General features: G+C 38.2%; 1 protein-coding gene and 1 long non-coding RNA gene across 12 annotated transcripts in view; one reads left to right on the top strand and one right to left on the bottom strand.

Moving 5' to 3' along the window:
• LOC132202965 (uncharacterized) overlaps positions 1-1485 on the bottom strand; it is a 72018-nt gene extending 70533 nt beyond the window's left edge. For all 6 annotated transcript variants that reach the window (XR_009442424.1, XR_009442421.1, XR_009442423.1 and 3 more), the window contains exons 1-4: positions 1254-1485; positions 1043-1192; positions 868-977; positions 285-354 (exon numbers count right to left, since the gene is read on the bottom strand). This is a non-coding gene — a long non-coding RNA (uncharacterized LOC132202965). The remainder of the gene's footprint in view (positions 1-284; positions 355-867; positions 978-1042; positions 1193-1253) is intronic.
• The window catches only part of LOC132202951 (teneurin-a), a 322154-nt gene that overhangs the window by 45261 nt on the left and 257651 nt on the right, over positions 1-19242 (top strand). For 2 of the 6 annotated variants that reach the window (XM_059630317.1, XM_059630314.1), the window contains exon 1: positions 1589-1751. The exons of the other annotated variants lie outside the window; for them this stretch is intronic. The gene's annotated coding sequence lies outside the window, so the exon portion shown is untranslated. Of the gene's footprint in view, positions 1-1588; positions 1752-19242 lie in introns of those variants that run through there. 6 annotated transcript variants of the gene reach the window in all.

Here is a 19242-nt window from a genome sequence, read left to right as displayed (position 1 = left end):
AATCGTTGTCTGGCGCGAAATGGCAAACAAAGAAATTAGCTGTGCGCACGTTTTGTGCAGCCAACACGAAGTCACAATTGAGTTTTCCTATATCCAATTTCCAAAAGGTCAAAATATTGCTAATGCATGACGAATTTTGAGTTTTTTGCACTTCTTAAAAAAGCCAAAAATCCATTTTTTGAGCCAATATTAATAATTGATTGAAGCATAGATCAACCGCTATCAGGAATTTTACACGTGTTTGCAAGAAAAATTAATAAATTTAAAATATGGGATTTCTCTACCTTTTTCCATGATGGTGCAACTGTGAGAAGAAATCAAGCTTGTGTTTGTTCAGTGTGGTCTCCAGAATCCCTAAGAAGAAACGGTTCTAGATTAAATTTATCATATATTCAAAATTCGAACACAAATTTGAAAATATATAATTCGTATGTTTGCTTGATGGTTGTCTTTTGGGCAGACGGTGTGTCTCTAAAAGTTTATCACAGAATTTCTTCAATCCAGGAATCAACTGTTTGCGTTGGTGATTAGTTTTTGCATGACCACATACACAATTTTTTAAGTCTAATCATGATTATTTTTTTTTTGTACAAAATGTTTAACGAAGAATTGAAATTATATTTTACTTAAGTGATTTCAAATTAGACTTAAATTAATTTAAAAACGCTTTTCTAACAAATAAGTTAACATTTATTTTTGTTTGATTTAACTTGAAGTTCAATAGAAAAATAAATTTTGCATAACGCAATGTGTTTCAATAAATATTTTACATTAAACATCATCTTCACAAATTGATGGACAGTGAGGGAAAGCAAAATATCTGAAATAAAACGTTGGTTTAATTTTAGAAAAGAGAAGTTTCCAAACCTCTGGATGGTTGAAGAAAGCCACACAAATCTTGACATTTGTTTCAAGTGTCGTCTGCTAAATGTCTCTCTGGCTAAATCATTCATTTTGCTGGCAAAAATGTAGAGAACCTGAAAAAGGACGCAACAATGTTTGAACAGAAAAGAAAGGCAAACAATTGAATCTTTAACCAAACCTTTGTCAGCGCCAAAAATCAGGGTACACTTTGCCTGACGTGTCGAAGCAAATGCAAACCAGAGGCTCCCAAGCCAAGGCAGGCGCGCCTTTTAAGGTTTAAAAATCTGGGGATTCTTCTCCATTTAGGCCATGTTTGCTCTGAAGAGACCTAAAATGACACAAAAAGCAAATTAAATTAATGCGCAACGCAGATAAATCCGTTCATAAACCTAAGAGTGCTCATCATGACTCCAGCTATATATCACACGTTATTTTCTGACGGAAAATTCGGTCGACGTGGCGTTAAAAATATAAAATTATTTTCCAGCATTAATTAATTCATGAATTCAATCACGGAAAGTCGGCGATCGGCCGCTGACGAGCGAAACACATGGGTTTCTTTCGCGAGAAATGATTTCGCATGCTTAGATTTGTTTACGGGTTCTGTAATCCAGCTGTAATCTGTGCCCTGCTGCCAATGTGCCAATCAGTGCATTATGCAGTCGCGCCTACTTTTTGCGGAAACGGAGGGAAAATTAGGGGGCGGGGTCAGTGATTGTTTACAAAAAGACCGGTGAAGTTGTGTTTTAAGGGTCAGTTCCGAAATGGTCCCCAAATTGAGTGTTTTTTTTTTCGAAGAAAACCCAGCGAGGTCGGGTCTTGGAGAAGTGACAAGCAGCGGCCATCCTCAATTTGGTCATCGTTCCAGCCGCGGTAGCAGGACTCAGGTATTTCTCAATTCGAACACGATTTCGCTCCTCGCCAACTGGTCTCAAATCAGGATCGCCATGAGCATCAAATTGAAAGAACTTTTTCTCGGTGTTAATCTCATGGAAAAATTACAATCATGGTTGCAATATATCTCATATTGACTCACCATCAGACGGTAAAATGAAGATAAATATACAATATTTATATAATATAATACATAAATTGAAAAACCAATTTTTGGCACATTGCCCTCATTCGTATACATCCAATTTAAATCAAGAAGATGCTTTATTCATGAATTATTTACTCGTTTACGTTTTCTTATCTGGCATAAATGTGCCGAATAAAATCATTAAAAACGGATGATAAAGCAGTCAGTTTTCGTTTTTTTCTCTTTAATATACCACATTGAAACGAAACAGCCTATTTGGGAACAAAGAAGAGCCATAAAGGCAGATAACACACACACAACAACACGCGGCTGCATTTTTTATACCGGCACGGAGGGTCGGCTGGATAATAAGGCGTGCTGGGGGGGTTGCGTGCCGAAATATTAATAATAAGCAGGCGCATAACAAAAGGGCGGAATCACAGCATTTTGAAGAGTGTTGGCGTGCCGTGTGATTTGTCTCTGAGGAGATAGCGGCTGCGATTCGGTCGGCACGCGTTCCCGAACGGGACCCTCTGCGTCCGTGTCACTCCGTCAAATTTATTTTCTCCTTTTAAGTCGTTTTATGTTGGATAAACGCCGCGTTTCGCTTACACCAAAACCCAATTGTACATACAAGGAGGGAGCGAGGCGCGGTGTGTAGACAAGCAGCCGAACGTGGGGCTCAATTACACGCACTGTTTACACAGCCGGCTGTAATAACATTACAATCAAAATAAATATACCCATAGGTGTGTTTTACGGCTGCATAGTAGATACCATAGACGTTTCTTAACGAGGTTTCGGTTTCCATTTTGGCTAAAACTGTTCCATTGAAGCTTAAACTATAATTAGCAGTTTTTATTGGTCAGCCTAAAATTAATGTTCTTATGATTCAATAAAATGATGATATATTAAAAGATGTGAACTTTCAACAACCAGATGATTGTCATCACCTTGGATAAAAAATAATTTTACTATTAAAATTTATGTTTTAAATAAATTGCAACATACTTTAAAATAATTAATTTCATCATATTTCATTTTGGAAAAATATGTTTGTAAACTACTTCAATTTTTGGCAATTTGTCAATATAAAAATATTAAAGAAAAAAAATTAACCTTGAAGTAACTTTAACTATTAATCATGTTGTTCAGCATCATAGTATCTTAAAATAAAAACAATTTTTTTGAAGTGGCAATCAAGATTATTGTTCAGATCTCCTTAAAAATCTTTTTACGAAAATAGGCAGTTATTTCTAGTGAAGATATGCGCTAGTTTAAGGCAAAAAAATTTTTTAACTCTAGAATTTAAAATTAAAGAGTTAATTAAAATTTAATTTTGCAAAATTTTGTAAAGCTCATTATATAAATTATTATAAAATGTAACATTGAATTAAAAATTTGGATGAAAATCACAAAAGTAATGCATTCAAATAAGGGCAGAATGAACTAAATTCTGTTGTTCTATTTTTTATTTTGGTTTTTTTAATAATTTCTACTTATTAAAATACAAAGAAATGATTCAGTTTTGAATTTAAAAGAAAAATTAAAATGAGTCAATTCTGCGCATCACAACCGTCCAGTCCAGCACACTTTCATTAGCTGGCGAGTAATTCTCGGACAGCAAATTTTCAGTTGTGTAAGCTGTGTACTTTTTCTCGCCTCAGGGACTCGTATACATTAATTATGTACCGAGGGAGAGTGCAGCACATTCGCCGCTGCGCGCGTATTTTCATTAGCAGTTAATGAAACCTTACGACGCACACACAACACATCAAACGCGAGAGCGGCTGTACCGCATTTCAGCTTTTATATAATACACGGTGGACACTGCGAAATGCAGTTTCCCCATCGCTGCACTAAATGCAGCTGCTGAAAAATGTATCATCGAGCAAAACGCTGCGCCACAACTAGGGCGGAAAAATTTCCACCGGCGCTTCTGCTTTTTACCCAGAGGATCGACGCCCCGGCGGATGCAACCTGCGCTCAAATGTAATTGGAAGGAAGGGGGTTGGACAGAAAATGTTGCTCGGAATGGAGAATGAGGGCGGGATCTTTATTTCTCATCCTTGGAAATAAAGGAGAGAGAGAAAAAAAGAAGCTTTTTATACTTTAAAAAAAAACTTATCTTCAGTCATTTTATGGCGAAATAACGAGAGGAATTTCTGGATCCAGTTCAAAAGTGATATTTCTACAGCCATCGGCGTTTATGGAATATGGAACTAGAACAAATAATAAAATGACGTTTTTTTGTCGATCGTGGCGGACGCTGGTGTCAGTTATCTCTTTTTCTCTCTGAAGCCTCGCAGCGCGATCGTGTGTGTAGGTTTTTTTTTAAAGCGTATGTTTTTGTTCGAATCGACAAAAAGCACTAAACGTTTTCCTCGAATTTCGCCCGAGTGCTCAGTTTTAATTCAAAAAATCCCTCTCGCGCCGGCAACTATATACAGATAAAAATAATCCAAGCGCGTTTTGCAGAAGCGAAAGAGTGGTTTAATCCTTTCGCCCGACGGCGCAATATTTGTCGAGATATGCGCCGAATTTATATTCATCATTATTCTCTAGCGTGCAATTCAAACGCGAAACATTTTTAGATAGAGACACACAACCTACGAGCATTATTTTGCCGTAACGGAAAAGAAGCCGCCTCAAATATTCATCACTTTTCAAACGCCGTGATTGCAAAAGGGAGAGAGACGCAAAGAGGGAGAGAATCTCTCACATGTGAAGGGGTTAAGAGCATTACTTTTTGCTCCGGCAGTCGCTGCTCATTTTCGACGGTATAATTTCCAGCCCAGACTCATTCGGACACATTTTTAGCAAGGCACGGCTGAAAAAGGGCTGACGTTTTCGTAGCTGCTCGAATATATTCACTTTGTCGTAGGCAAGTGAATGTTGAAAGTTGGCGCAGGCAGCGAGATCAAATTAAGAGAGAGCTGCCCGTTTCAACGCGAATTCGTGCCGTGAACTTTGAAATGTGCAAATTTAGCTTTTCCAATGGAAAAAGTCTCTACTGGTTGCATACAAAAATAGAGGAGCGTAGCAAAATTTATAAACGTCTGAAGCTATTTTTGTAATTAAAAAAAATTGATCTATGTACAATTGATTTGATTTTTTATTTTATTTGGAGGTTGTTTTTGGTTACTGAAATTTTTAGTTTCAAGTAACAAAAATTTTAAAATAAAATAATTGAAATTCTTAAAAAAGAGCAGAAAAAAGTAAACCTAAATAATTATTTATATTAAATTAATTTGATAAATTGTGAACCAGCTAGATGAAAAATCTTGCTTTCATTAAAATTCACACTGCGCTGCCAGCAGTACCACAAGCTCTGTTGGACAGTGGTGAGCAGCAAAGTCCAAAACGCACTGTTTGTTTTGCCGCTGATGGCTTTGAGGAACGAGATCCGCAAAAAAGATAAGCCGCGCACACACAAAGCCCTCATACACCCCGTATATTTTCCATTTCGTATTAGATTACGTGGCTATGCAAACACAAATAAAAACAAACAGAATTTTTCAATTCGACCGCCGAATGAAATTCAACGCGATCTCGTTTTTGATGTGGCCGCGACGCCATTATCGCTGACGGGCCATTCGACATGAAATTGTTTTGGCTCGGTATCGAGGCATAAATAGCTTTCACGACCGCATGTCCATAACTGCAAAGCATCTCGCCTGCCATCATTATTACTATGGCGAGCGAGTGAAATTAATTCGCCCACAGCGCCCCTGGTGGCCGCCGCCGAGTTAAAACAACAAAGACCGAAAGCCGGTCGGGAACACATTTTGCTGGAAATTTGTGCCGTGTACACGTTTTATTAGCCCCAGCGCTTTGTGCCGTGGCGGACAAATGTTTTTGGCAACTGTGTAACGCGGTAATGACATATTTATGCGATTGCATTTCGGGCGAATGGGTCCGAGCCAGCTGGATCGCAATTCAGCTCCAAATGGGTTTTATTATGCCAACAAGCTATTGCTTTGGTATTTTCACTACTAGAATGTTTTGTTTTGAAATTATGTGTGTTCTGTGTATTCAATATATTCACTTTCACGTCCAAATTATTCACTAATTGCATTCTCGGTCTTTTGGAAATAAATTGAAACCATTTAATCGTTGAAGGATTGGTTCCAAATTGCTGTTATATATTTACTGTCGTCGCTGATCAGAACTCACCATTAACATAAATTCAAATTTTTTTAGTCTGTTCGCATCCAAAAAGCCAACAGATCATCATACTTGCAATCAAATTAATTATATTAATTGATTATCGATTTTTTTTTTAACAAAAAATTCATTCATTATATTTTAACATGGAATGGAACACTACAGCTAAATTTTCTTGCGAGCCTTTAAGTGATTGATAATTAAAATTAGTTTATTGGAAAGACTCGTGAAGATAACTATTATAAACACAGTTTGTACTTGGAAGGAACTTTAAAATGAGAACCAAAACGACCTGAACAATTTAATCCCCAGAGCTAGTTCTAGCTTTAGAGTGATAAAAATATTCTTCGCAGAACGGAGCAAAGTGATATCACTCAGAGAAGTGCTCTAGAAAATTAATATCCGCGTTCCAGGTAATGAAAAGATCAGGAATGTTTTTTTTCCAGATTACGCCGCAGTGGCAATCAAGATGAGAGAAGTTTCAAACTGCACGACTTTGCAAAGTATGGATCCTGAAAGCAGCGTCGTAAAACGTTCGCGTGCATATCAAAGGAGAGGAAAAAGAAGCGGTGTGTTGTATGCAGGCCAATTAATTAACGGTTCGCTTCCTTTAATAATTACACCGACACAGAGCGAGAGCGAATAAAGGGTCTCCTCGCGCACAGTTTGCCTACAGAGAAAGAGAGAAGACGAAGCCATTCATTCATATTCCATTCTTCTTTTTATTATTCCAGACGAAGACAAATTAAACATTTGCATGCACATCTCCTAGGGCGAGAGCTTGCAGGACGACACGATAAAATTTTAATGGATTCCTTAATCTATAAAGGAGAGAGCGAAAGAATGAAGAAAGGGCGGCTGCTTCCTTTCCCCGGTGCGCTCGGCAGCATTTTAATGCCACCTCGATTCGGCGCCACTCTGCAGCTTCTTCTCATACATATGACCCATAAAACGTTAAGACCTCGTTCTCATAAAAAATTTTGCGACCTGCCCGCGCTAACGGCGATTGTTTGCCACATCCCCGAACGAAAACTGATAAACTCTGTTGCATACACACACTAGTCTGCTTTTCATCTTGCTTCGTCACAAACGATAAAACGTAACGCGTTGCAGTTTATAAAGAAGAGAAGCTGCTGCTCGGTTACGATTAAACGCCCATCGCGGCCCCGCCAAATGGAGAATGGAGACCGCAAACGCGCGAGAGATTAATCGCCGCGCGCTCCGGGGATTAAATTCCGCGCTTATTTATCGTTGGTTGCGAGTGAGGTGCGACTTGCTCGCTTCTGCGATTGTGTGTCGTTGATAAATTAGCGCGGCAAAGTCGTCAGCGCGGATGATTGATTCGCATCTCTCTCTTTGTACAGTTCCGAGGCATACACAAGAGTTCACAGCCCTTTGAAAGTTTCAACCGCCAAAAAGGCCTCGACGTGAATTAGTCTGTTATTAAATAGAAACCAGAGTTTGCCCAACAAAAGAGCTATAGAAGTCGCGCCATGGTTAGGAGTTCACAAAACAGGCAATATTGAGATTGAAAGTGAGACCAATGTAATTATAGTATATTAAATTTTTTTAAATTGTATTTTTCAGATGTTTTATCATGTTATATTTTAATATAACCAAATCTTTTTAAATTTTTAAATAATGCATTATGTATATTGCATTATTATTAATTTTTGAATACAAGGAATATTATGATATTATTAAAAAATCTGATTATAATAATGTTTTAAATTCCTGGGTATGAATAATAATTTAAAGTGGATTCTACAAAAGTAAAATTGAATCTTCGTATTGTATGGGCTACTTTTTTTAAATATTTAAGAATTTGGTTCCAAAATCATTGACTCTATTTAATTAATAGCGGGAAATTCTCTCTTACGTTTTGTAAATTTTCAATGTTTATGTACGTATCATGAAAGAATTAATTCGTATTTATTTGCTAAAAATATCTACGAGGACAAGCAATTCACTTTATCATGAACGTCTCTTGCAGGTTCCAATTTCAACTTTTTACTGTGTTATAGGGCCATGAAATATCAAACATTGTATGTATTTTGAAAGATTACTGCCAAAATCAAACTACCCATATGACTAATCGGTCTCTGAACCGTCTCTCGCTTGTCGAATTTCGTCGGCAGGAGCGCGCGCTGTGCAATAAATCACCGCGAATAATTTGACGTGACAAGCATTTCCGAGAACGGAACGAGCCAAGTTTAGCCCCGCGGCCATTATCGCGAAATCGTGAGAAACCGCCGTGGAGCAGGTGCAAAAAAGTGCATAGTGCATTCATGAATCTAACAATAAATCCACGGGCACTATTCTGAGCTCCCTTTAGACGCCCCTGCGCGAAAAAAATCCATCGCAGAGATAAGAATAAAGAATTTATCATTCGGCGCGTATCAAGTAAATTGAAGTTGAGAAAATACTTTTTTCTTCTTCCCTTTTGCATGATGTTTGCGTGGTGAGCGCTGGAGGCGTGTAAAAGGCAGGCGAGATCGATGCCGAGGCGCACATTCGCCCTACCCACATCCATCTCTGGGGGTTTGCAACAACGCGCTGCACCGAACCGACTCGCTTTGGCTCACATGTGAGTGTATGCGGAACGTTCGCCGTAAGATCCAAACCTCAAACACCTAGTTGCGTTTCGAGGACTGAAATTCCCCCAACTCGACAAGCCAATTTACCTGCCTCGCTCGCAACTCACCCCGTCGTTTTATGGCCGCGTTTAAATTTAATATGTGGTCTCGTGTGCTGAAAATTCAAATATTTGACGCAAACTTGCTTGAATAATTGATCAACCCAAGCGACGGGGCTAAAGAAAGTTTCCCTACCAGCAGTTGGGACACGCTTTGCCAAGATACACGCCGCGTTTTATTTCCTCGTCAGCAAAAACGACCCGAAAATAAACAGGAAAAGGTTAAGAAAACGAATTAAATTGAGGAGTTCAATCTCAAACATTCATTACAAAAAAGTTTATACACACAGAAATTAAATAAAAAATTATTTAAACAAATATTCAAATTTTAACATAAAAGTCAAATTTTAAATTATTTATTTTATATCAATGACAGATATTTTATTTATAACTTCAAAGATTCATCGTAATTATTATGTTAACAAAAGCACTGTAAACATTAAAAAAAAAAAATAAATAAAAAAACGCCATGACCAATGAAATGGAAATTGACAATGATATAGAAAAGGAATGACTGCAAAATATTAAGTCATTTTATGAAAAAGACATCGAAATTCAATTGTGGTTAGCATGAAAAAAATTACTTAAAACAAGTGCCTCTATGATGGCCAAAATGTTTTGTAGAAAGACTATTGTAAAATTAATGCAACGCATTTTGTTTTATAAATAAAATAAAAAATTGCATAATATACTCCTAGCTTCTGGGCCAAAATTATAATCTGGAATACAGTAGAAATATGCATTTTTTTAATATTATATTTAGTAATAATTTTCCATAAACCAAAATAGTAAAAGTATATTATTAAAATAGGTTTTTTGTAAGTGAAAAACGCAAATGAATTAACTACAAAAACATCCATAATTTTTTCCCTTTCCGGAAACCTAGTATTTTATTCAACAACAAATTAAAAAAATACTCATTCTTGATTCTCAAACTCTCTGTTTCAGGTATGTGTTTCGCCGTTTCTTCTCGCTCACACCGAAACTCCATTTCGTTGGCCGGATTAAGTGCATGGAAGGTAGGATTTGGTTTTATCAGGCGCAAGATTTCCCTCTCGGAGAAACATAAACTGCTGTGTAGAGGCACCCCTTGCGCGTGCGAAACCAAGCCCCAAATGAGCAATCCGCATGCGGCCCATTTTCCCCGAGCCAGAAGTCAGAAGGGCGCAATTTTGTCAGGGACGCACATTACCCGGGCCGAGGGGCCGCTCCTTGCAAGAAAACGTTTCAATCCAAAGGGTTCAACCCTCCGCTTTTTTCCACCCAACTCGTAAAATTTATGCAACGTCCGAGTGTGAGAACCGTGGCTATATATAATTTATTGCTCGGAACAAAATCCAGAAGCTAGCTGTGAGATAATTTTTCATGTTTATCTCCAGAAATTGCTGCTAAATAATGCACACAGCGATTTCATGTTTGTTGAATTCGAGGTAAAAACCGTATGAATAAATTATCAGCGCGAGCCGAAGCTTTCTTTCCGCATTTAGGTTTCCTGATTGCTGGCACGCTTGGTTGCATACCCTCGTGGGAGTATTATTGCGACGTCGGCGTCTTCATTTTAAATTGAAAGGATGCGTCGAGTGTGTCTCGCTTTCTGTTGCAACTGAACGCAATAAAAACGCGCGGTTTTGAGTGCATCTCGTTACTCACCAGTGGCAGGCCGGAGAACAAAAGCTTCTTGGCATTCGCTATGAGCAGGTATAGGAGTGAGAGAGGAAGATTGTGCAACGCTCTCGGCACCAGGAATTATTAATGCAACATGACGTCTTTGCTCTCGTGTCTTAGTAAGCACTTTTAATTAAATGCAACCAGCCAGCTGCGCGCTGCTGATTAGTCAGCTGAAATCGCGCTGCCTCGCCAAGCGTTTTCTAGCAAAACCGCAGTGAACTCAACAAAGGCACTTGAATTCAAAAAGAGCTTCATTCTTTTTATACAATGTGACGTCGTGTCTATCGGATTATAAGCAAATTATCGGTTGCGAAACTCTGGAAGAAGAAACGTATTAAAGTTATATAATAAAAGCAATAATAATTTTAATAATACATAAATTATAGAAATTGGAAAAAAAAACTTTTTTTCTTCCAATTATACAAATCAGGATACAATTAAATTTTGCAAATAAATTATTCAACCGCACTCAATATTTTCTTAACTTTCTGCATAGAAGAAGAATGAATTTTAATTGGATTTCACGTTTTAAATCAATACATGAAGTGACATGAAGTATTATTTTAAAATTTGTATCACATTCAACGGATCAAAATGATCTTGTTTAACTGCCCCAGACTAAAGAAAATACTAATTATCTACAGAATACACAGTTTTGTTATTTGAGCGTTGTATAATTGATAAAGCAAATTATGATTCTTGCAATCAAATGGTTAGGTTGCTTTTCACATTCAGATACCTTTTAATTATACCATTTATTTAAGCTATAATTATAATATTATAATTATTAAAATATTTGTATTTTAAGTTCAACGTATTTTAATGAGCAAGAATCATAAAGGTATCTAAAGCCATAATTAAGATTTTTGCAAACTTTTTCACTATGTGTGAACCATGTGAATGTTTCAGTATAAATAGGTTTCTATGAAATAGAGCTCAGTTATTAAAAACGTTGTTTTGTTTATCATTTGGAATTTGAACATAGCTACAAAATATTTTAAATTAATTAAGAAATATTAATTTAATAAAAATAGAAAATAAATTCTAAAAATAAAATAAAATAAACCACTAATAATGTTTATCTTAAAATAAGCTTTAAATTTCAATAATTACGTTTTATATAAAATTTAAATTCATTTCCATTCCAATATCTCTGCAGATTACATCAGTCCGCGCCACGGTCTGATTCTCTCACTGCTGTTTAGCGCCAGCAAGAAAATCCCGTGACACGACGGCACGTCAAGACAGACATCGGCATTGTTTGCCGTCGCTCAGCCTAAGCGCGCACACTTGGAATTTACTCTGTTGTTCTTGTTGATTTACCTCGCGTTGCTGGTGCGCCCGAGAGCGACAATATTTGGATAACAATGGAGGTGGCGCCGCGAGTGCGTGCGAGATAAGCCTGCCGACGAACCGAGGGTCTCCCGCTGTCACCGCGTCCTTGTCGTCGCGAATAAAACCGGCCCGAGTGATGGTGTGTTGCGTCGACCAACAAAACCTATCTGACCATCGTGTTTCACGCCTCCCAGAACCAAATCGCCTTTTGACGCGCGCGTGTCAAAATTACAAGCGTTTCAATTGCTGCAGATGGAGCGATAACGACACAAGCATAACAAGTTGTTTGCCGACACACGCACACAGTGTGTTGTGTGGCGAAAAAATAATAACAATATAAAACCTTCGTGTGGTATTTTATAGTTGGTTTGTTTATTTTAATATTACTTCGAGGCATTTAAGTTTGAAATTACTGCATTTATTTTAACTTGATAATATCAAGCTCATTGAACATGGGGAGAAATAATGACTTCATTTAGTATATATAATTTTTGAATGCTAATGTAAAGCAGATTTAAATAATTTTTTAAAACTTAATTGGTCGTTATCCAGGTGAATTAAATTTAAAGCCGACCATAAATCACCAAATAAACAGAAAAATATTAATTAATTTAAATAAAAATTATATATTTATAATAATTTAGTTCTCTTCTTCATTAAATGAATTGATTTGTTTTGATAGTCTTTCTGTAATATAAATACACAAGTTTTTAAATTGAAAGAAACCAGTGAGATAAATGAAATAAATAAACTGTCTGTAATTAATAAATATAATCTTTTCATTCTATCAGGAATTTTTCATATTTTTAGATCATCTGCCAAAATTTAGTGAAACCTACTGGGAAGAAACACCATTTGAAATAACAATAGCAATGTCAAAGAAAAGGACTGCTTTTATTGATCTTTGGCTTGGTAATCGTGTCAGGAAGATAAATCCCCGCTTTTTATCGGTGCGAAGTCGGCTGCCAGAGAACCTGCGGCGAAATATACCTCGAGTCGTTTTATCTTGGCCGCAAAATTGGCAGTAAAATGCAGCTGATTGCGGACGCCTGCAGGAGGCAATGGCTATGCAACCGGTCGCGCGCCGGTGGCCGGCGCGTTGCACTGCCACTCCAATTACGGGGCGCGCCCGCTCGAAAATTTTTACGCCTGCGATAAAAATTTCCTTTTTATACGCGTTTCGGTGACATCTCTGCCGTAATAGCAAGGCGAGCGCGCTGACAGTTTATAGTGGGCCGCCTGGGCAAACACCACACTTAATGTCAGCGAAAAAGGAAAAAAAGAATGGATGGACGATGATGATGTTATTTTCCTCGACAATGTTTCTACCCCGTATAGTCAACAACAGAGTGGTTTCTCTCTCTCACTCGAAATAAAATTCCGCCTTTCTCTCTTTCTTTCAGCGATTGTACAAATAACCCCGGCACTCTGCGATTTATATTACAGCAAATCTTTTAAAAGAAGACGATGTAAAAGGATGCCTTTGCTTTTTGTTCTCTCCTCCACACACGAAATGCTTTTTACATTTTTATTCCACTGAGGATCGAGCTTCTCTAATCCTACCTAAGTCTCCCATTTCCCTTTCCGGGGGACCGGAAAAATAAATAATCTCTTTCGCAGTTTTCTTTTTTATCTTCACGTATGTATGTATGAAATGCTCCCCCTTCCAGCCCTCTGCAGCTGTCAATAAAAACAAAATCGATCGCGACGTGGAGGAAATTTAGCAGCTTCGTCTTTATCTGCAGCCGCATTAGCCGCTCCGGTGAGGTGTGACGCCAGCTAGACCGCCTTTTTTGCTCTCGTGCTACCGAGAATCGATGCAGATTTATCTTCATTTATGCCCCGGCCAATATATTACACGTGTTACAAACATTCGCTTTGACGTCGCCTGCAAAAAGGCGCATGCAAACACGTTCGAGTCAATGGATATCGCCGGGCCTGCGAATTGAACAAATGTGGCGTGAATCCTGATTCAAACAAACCCCTTTCATTTTTCCATTGACACGCGGCGCTCTGATACCGAGAATTAATGCTCCGCCGTAAATCTCCCGGGCCCAAAGGCAGCGAATAAATTCCAGCAGGAAATACAAACCGGCGTGTTTTAACGAAAATGCTGAATTTTTTTCTTGCACTTCTCCTGCTGGATTTCTGGGGGCACCTATTAAATCCATATTATTTGAAAAACTTTAAACATGCTAATATATAAAAAATTGAAGTTAGAAAACTACTTTTTCTTGTACATCATATCTTTATTTTATAAAGTGTTATATATCAAATTTAATTCATGCAGAAAAATGATAAAAAAAACCTTAAATTTTCTTCTTCTGAATGCCAATTATATGTGTGTATTAAATTTAAATCCTATGTGTTTTGTGAAAAAATCAAGGGTCGTCGAACGGCGCATGGATTCAAAATGTTGTCCCGGGGGAGAACACAATATAGACACATTGGTATTTATTTATACTCATTTTTAATGACCCCTTATGTGGCCCAGCAGGCAGAATCCGGGAAAGTTGCTCGGAATTATTAGCAGGGCCAAAGAAAATCAAGCCTTCCATTCATGTGAAATGTACACTCCTAACAAACTCGCGGCATCAAAACCGCTCCCTGCTTTTCAGATATCTCTTTTTTGATTGGCCCTCCACGTTGCTGATGACAGGCCCTGTACGGATCTAGTCCTTTCGGCCAACTTGTTATGAGACCCTCGTCCTCGGCACGTATAGCCGCGGACATTTCTCTCGGCCTGACGGACGCTTCTTTAAAAAAGTTTATGGCCATGCCAAAGGCCTTAAAATGGGGATAAAAGAGCCGCTTTTACACAGCGTGCACGGCAGTAAAATTGCATTATTGGAGCGTCGTCAAAAATTCATGCACCTGCATTAATTTAATTTACCCGCTGCACTTCGCTGACTGAGTTGCCGATAAAAGGGAGTTCATAATTCTATTTGCTTAGGGAAAAAAATTCAATTTTTTTCCTACTGAGGAAAAAAGTTCAGTTGCTTCTTTGCTCGATTCTTTTTTTTTTTTATCAAACTTTGAGCTAGAAATGTTCATGTGGGGTCTTTGAAGGGGAGATTTAATTGGACTGTACAAAAGCCGCAATTTCTCCAATTAAAATTTCCAAAAGCGGTCCTTTTTCACATTGGATGAATGGAAAAGAAGTCTCCTCTTGATGAAAGCATTATAAGATAACGGCCTTTGTGCAATTTCTCCCCTCTCCACTTTATTTCCTCTTATGCAATTCATTCAGAACAGCTGCCAAGCAGAACCGTCTCCTGATAAAAATTATCACAAGAGAGAGAGAAAATTCCTGAAGTGAGAGATACGGCGCGAGGTTTCATTCCACTCGGCTAACAACAACTTAAATAACCCCATTCCGTCCATCGCGCGCGAGAACAGCTCCAATCTGCGGCGCCGGGGCGAAAATAATTGCGCTGCCAAGCTGCTGGACGAGCAGCTCGGGAGTTGCTTCTTTATTATTAATAAGAAAAGAGCACCGTACATATATACATTATAGAAAAAAGAGTGAAACAAAAATGTTAATCTCTTTTTTTGCACGAGAGAGAAGCAAATTAGAAAGCCAGGCGGCGTAATTGGCAAGACAAAGCAGAGGCGGGAATTCGCGGAACAAAAGCGGAACTTGTTTCGAGGATTTCCCCAGCAGTGCCCGCCTGGAATTAGCCATGCAGTTTGCTTCTTTGTCTCGCGTCGGCACAACACACCGCAGAGCAAATACACGCCTACCTGCTTCGTCTCTCTCTTTTCTCTTTCGTTCCGGCTTTATGCATTATACACTCATTGCAGCGCCGTTTTAAATGTTGCAGGGCCCCGCAGCTATTGCTTGCGGTGGGTGTAGCACACACCATAGTCTCTCTCGTTCGTTCTCTGCTGCTGCCTTTTGCTACGCAAGCACCCGGTCAAATATTTATGCTGCCGAGTAAAAACCCGCAACGCACCCAACTCAGGCCGCGCTCGTTCGTCGAGCTCTGCCTGCGAAAGAGCATTTCTGAGTACCAGACTGCGTCGCAAATCTATTAAATATTGACTGCCGAATGTAGTTTCAGTTGCATCAATAAAGTTAAAGACGATGGCAGCTTTCAGTATTAAAGGGAGTACCGTCTGAGATTTCATTTTGGATAAATATTATTTTTATTAACGCAAACATTTTTCTAATTTTTCTTATTTATAATGAAAATTTTTTATCAGCAATATTGGACTTGTTGATCCAATTTATTACATTATATTGAAGAGCTTAATCTTATTTTTAAACTTGAAACATGACATGTTTTTAGGATAAAATTATAAAGCACGTCTTTTAAGATTTAAAAAGAAGGAGAAAACGAAACACATAAAAGACTAAAAACATTATTTTATGGCTGTAAATGTAGTCTCCAGAATTTTGATAATCTTTCCCAACAATATAAAAATAAGATATTTTAAACGCTACAGTATTTCTCTTTTTATTCAGAATTCTTTTCTAACTTGAAGCATGCTTAGGGCCGACAAAATCAATTAGGGGCGGTGAGAGGAGCGAAACAAAAGGCAAGTCGAAATCACGGCCTCACTCACAGTTCCGTGCGGATGCAGGTAGGATTATATACCTACTGAAATGAGCACAAGAGAATTAAAAAGCAGCGCCTCCTCCTGACGACTCTCTTGTGTGGCTCTTGGATAATGAAGTTTGATGGGCGGCGTGCAAAGAAATTGAGAAAAAGCACGCGAGGCCCCAGCGCGCACCGAAAGAATAATAGCAGCTGATTTCTATTCACGCGGCTTGGAAACTCGGAATTCATTTGCACGCGGAGAGAGAAACTCTTTTCAATCAAAAGTTTCCTCGCGGCTGCGATTATGAAAATAATTCCGGCTCAAGGGATTAAGTCTTTAAAAGGGGCGTGTTTCATTAACAACGACACGACTCAAGATTCAAGTTTCGGAGGTGAAATTTGTTTGTTTCGCTTTTAATAAATTGAAATTTTGATGGCACTTCTGCTAACTGAAATTTGAGTCTTCTCTTGAGGGCTCCCGAGTTTCTGTTCGATTCGACAATCAATGGCTTTGAGATTAGGCAGGGTGAAATTGCGTGTTTCAAGTCTATTGTACTTGAGCGCTGCGAACAAATCCCGTGTCTAGAGAGAAACGTAAAAGTAGCAGTGCAGCGCGAAATCAGCGGCAAGAGGGTAGCTTGCTGCGTAGTGGCGCACAATTGAATATAATAAGGAGGAAAGTTTTGTGTTATCACATCAGGCGCAGCGTCGAGGGAGGGCGGCGCGAAAGAATACGCGGGGATTAATTTTTATTGGCGTTGAAAGCAGCAAAGGCTCCCTTTGCGCCATACACTCAAGCACATATGGCAAGAAGAAGGGGATTGAAAATTGAGTCTTTCATTGAATCTCTTGAACTCCGTTTTTTCTGTGCTATTTGTAGGAAAGATAATTTTGAATCAATATTTATTGTAAATGCATGTTCATATGAATGGTGCATTTTTTAACTTAAATTTATGATCTAAAACTTATCATTTAATTTTGGATTTCTTTATTGATAGAAAATAAAATGTGGATGGGATTGATATGTAATTAATTTTTAAATTATCGTAAATTTCATGAACCGAGCTCAATAGCTATAATTTAATATTGATAATAGATCAAATTTTTGGTCTAGCCGAATAATTTTTGAATATGTTCAAATACTCAACATATTGTTATAAAATCTTAAAGTTACATATGTTTGTATTATACTCAATATAAATTATAATAAGAATAATGGAACAAAAATTAAATATGAAAAAAAAGCTAAAAAACGGTTTAGGTTTTATTGAAAAATAATAACACATTATTTATTTAAATTTAAAAAAATTTATATTTATTTTTACCAATATATTAGCTTATTCAACCCGCTCACCTTATACAATTGAATCCATTATTGTGGTCTTTATAAAAATTGCTTTTACATCTAGCAGGGTTGAAATGCAGGTAACCATATATATATACAAAAAAAAAAAAAACATTGAAAATATATTTATCCTGTGACATCCCCCATATAACTGAAACGACTTTCATTCCAATAATTTATAATTAGTGATAAACGGGTTTTGCTTTTCTGTCTTCCCAATTGTGCTTATAATAAAACATTTTCATCTGTCTGAAGATGAGCTGGGATAGATTAAACAACGCCACACAATCAATTACGCCATCAAGTGCGTGACAGCTCGGCGGTTGAATTGCGGGTTGAGAAATTTCTTTCAGAAGTCAGCACTGGCGCGCGGATGAATAATTGGTTACACGCCACAAAAACATTTTGAACACAAGCGGCCATCAATTTCTCGCGCGCGGTGCCGGCTGCCTTTCTCCGAATACCTTTTATGATGCGCCTCTCTCCAGTCCGCTCCCCACACACATGTATGTTCTGATGGCGGCGCTTCTTTGGGCGCCCCCTTGAAAATCAATAAGCGGCATGGTGGCCTGCTGCGTGCCCGCCCGCTCGCTCGCGCCATGTGCCATCCGACTCACCTTCCGTATATATTGCCACCCAATAAACGCGAGACGACGTTTGTTTTTGGCCCCGAGAGCGGCAGCCGAAATCGGGCGCATTAAATCACTTCATCTCGACCAACGGTGTCTCCGAGGGTCAATCGACCTCTAAAATGGAAATTCGCAGCAAAGGCCGGCACACCACCGCTCTCTCGCCAAATTGAATTCCTTCGACGATATCTCCGCCTGGAGAACCTCTAAGATAAGATTTCATTAAGACGAACGCCCTTTGCTTTTATTTGCCTTATTGACTTTCTTCCAAACACAGGGTCGAGAAGAGAAATTGAGTGGGATAAACGGATCCAAAGAAAATCGACTCAAACGATTGCAGTTTATTCGAAACTTTTGATTGATTAATTATAAAAAAACCATTACAAGCCTCTGTATTAAATGCAATTTTCAAAATCAAAACAATTGCATTGAACAATTTTCCAGGAAAAATCTCCCAAAAATTATACATATTTTGATCATTTACGTTAAAACTAAATTTTAAAATTGAAATACTAAATTTACAGTTGATATAATTTGGAGATCAGATTGTTGCCGATTTTTGTTTAATACATGAAAAAAGATAAAAATGAACAGTAAAAATATTTGTATACACATTTGTAAGTGTTAACAAACTTAAAAGTTATACAGTAAGTAAATGAATTTTGGTGCCTGAAAGTTTTGACCTCTCTGTTTATCCATTTAGGCTGGGCAGCTGGAAGGGGAGCATGCAAATTATTTGGCGTTGTGCTAATATTTGGCGCATCAACCGGCCGCTCGCGGGGAATAATTCAAGACGGCCAATTAGACGCGGCCCATCCAGCAGCTAATTCTCGGTCCGGATGCAGCGTGTTGAGTTTCAGCTGCCATTGATAATTATATTAGATGACCCCGCTCTTGCTGGCTGTGTTGTGCACACAGAGTGTTCTCGATCCAACGACCCCCGCGCGCACTCCCCTTGCGGTTAATTACGGTAA

This window comes from Neocloeon triangulifer, unplaced genomic scaffold, assembly GCF_031216515.1.
Source record: "Neocloeon triangulifer isolate White Clay Creek 2 clone unplaced genomic scaffold, ASM3121651v1 ptg000017l, whole genome shotgun sequence".
NCBI lineage: Eukaryota > Metazoa > Arthropoda > Insecta > Ephemeroptera > Baetidae > Neocloeon > Neocloeon triangulifer.
Note: the sequence above shows the minus strand (reverse complement) of the source record. Positions and strands in the feature narration are given on the sequence as shown.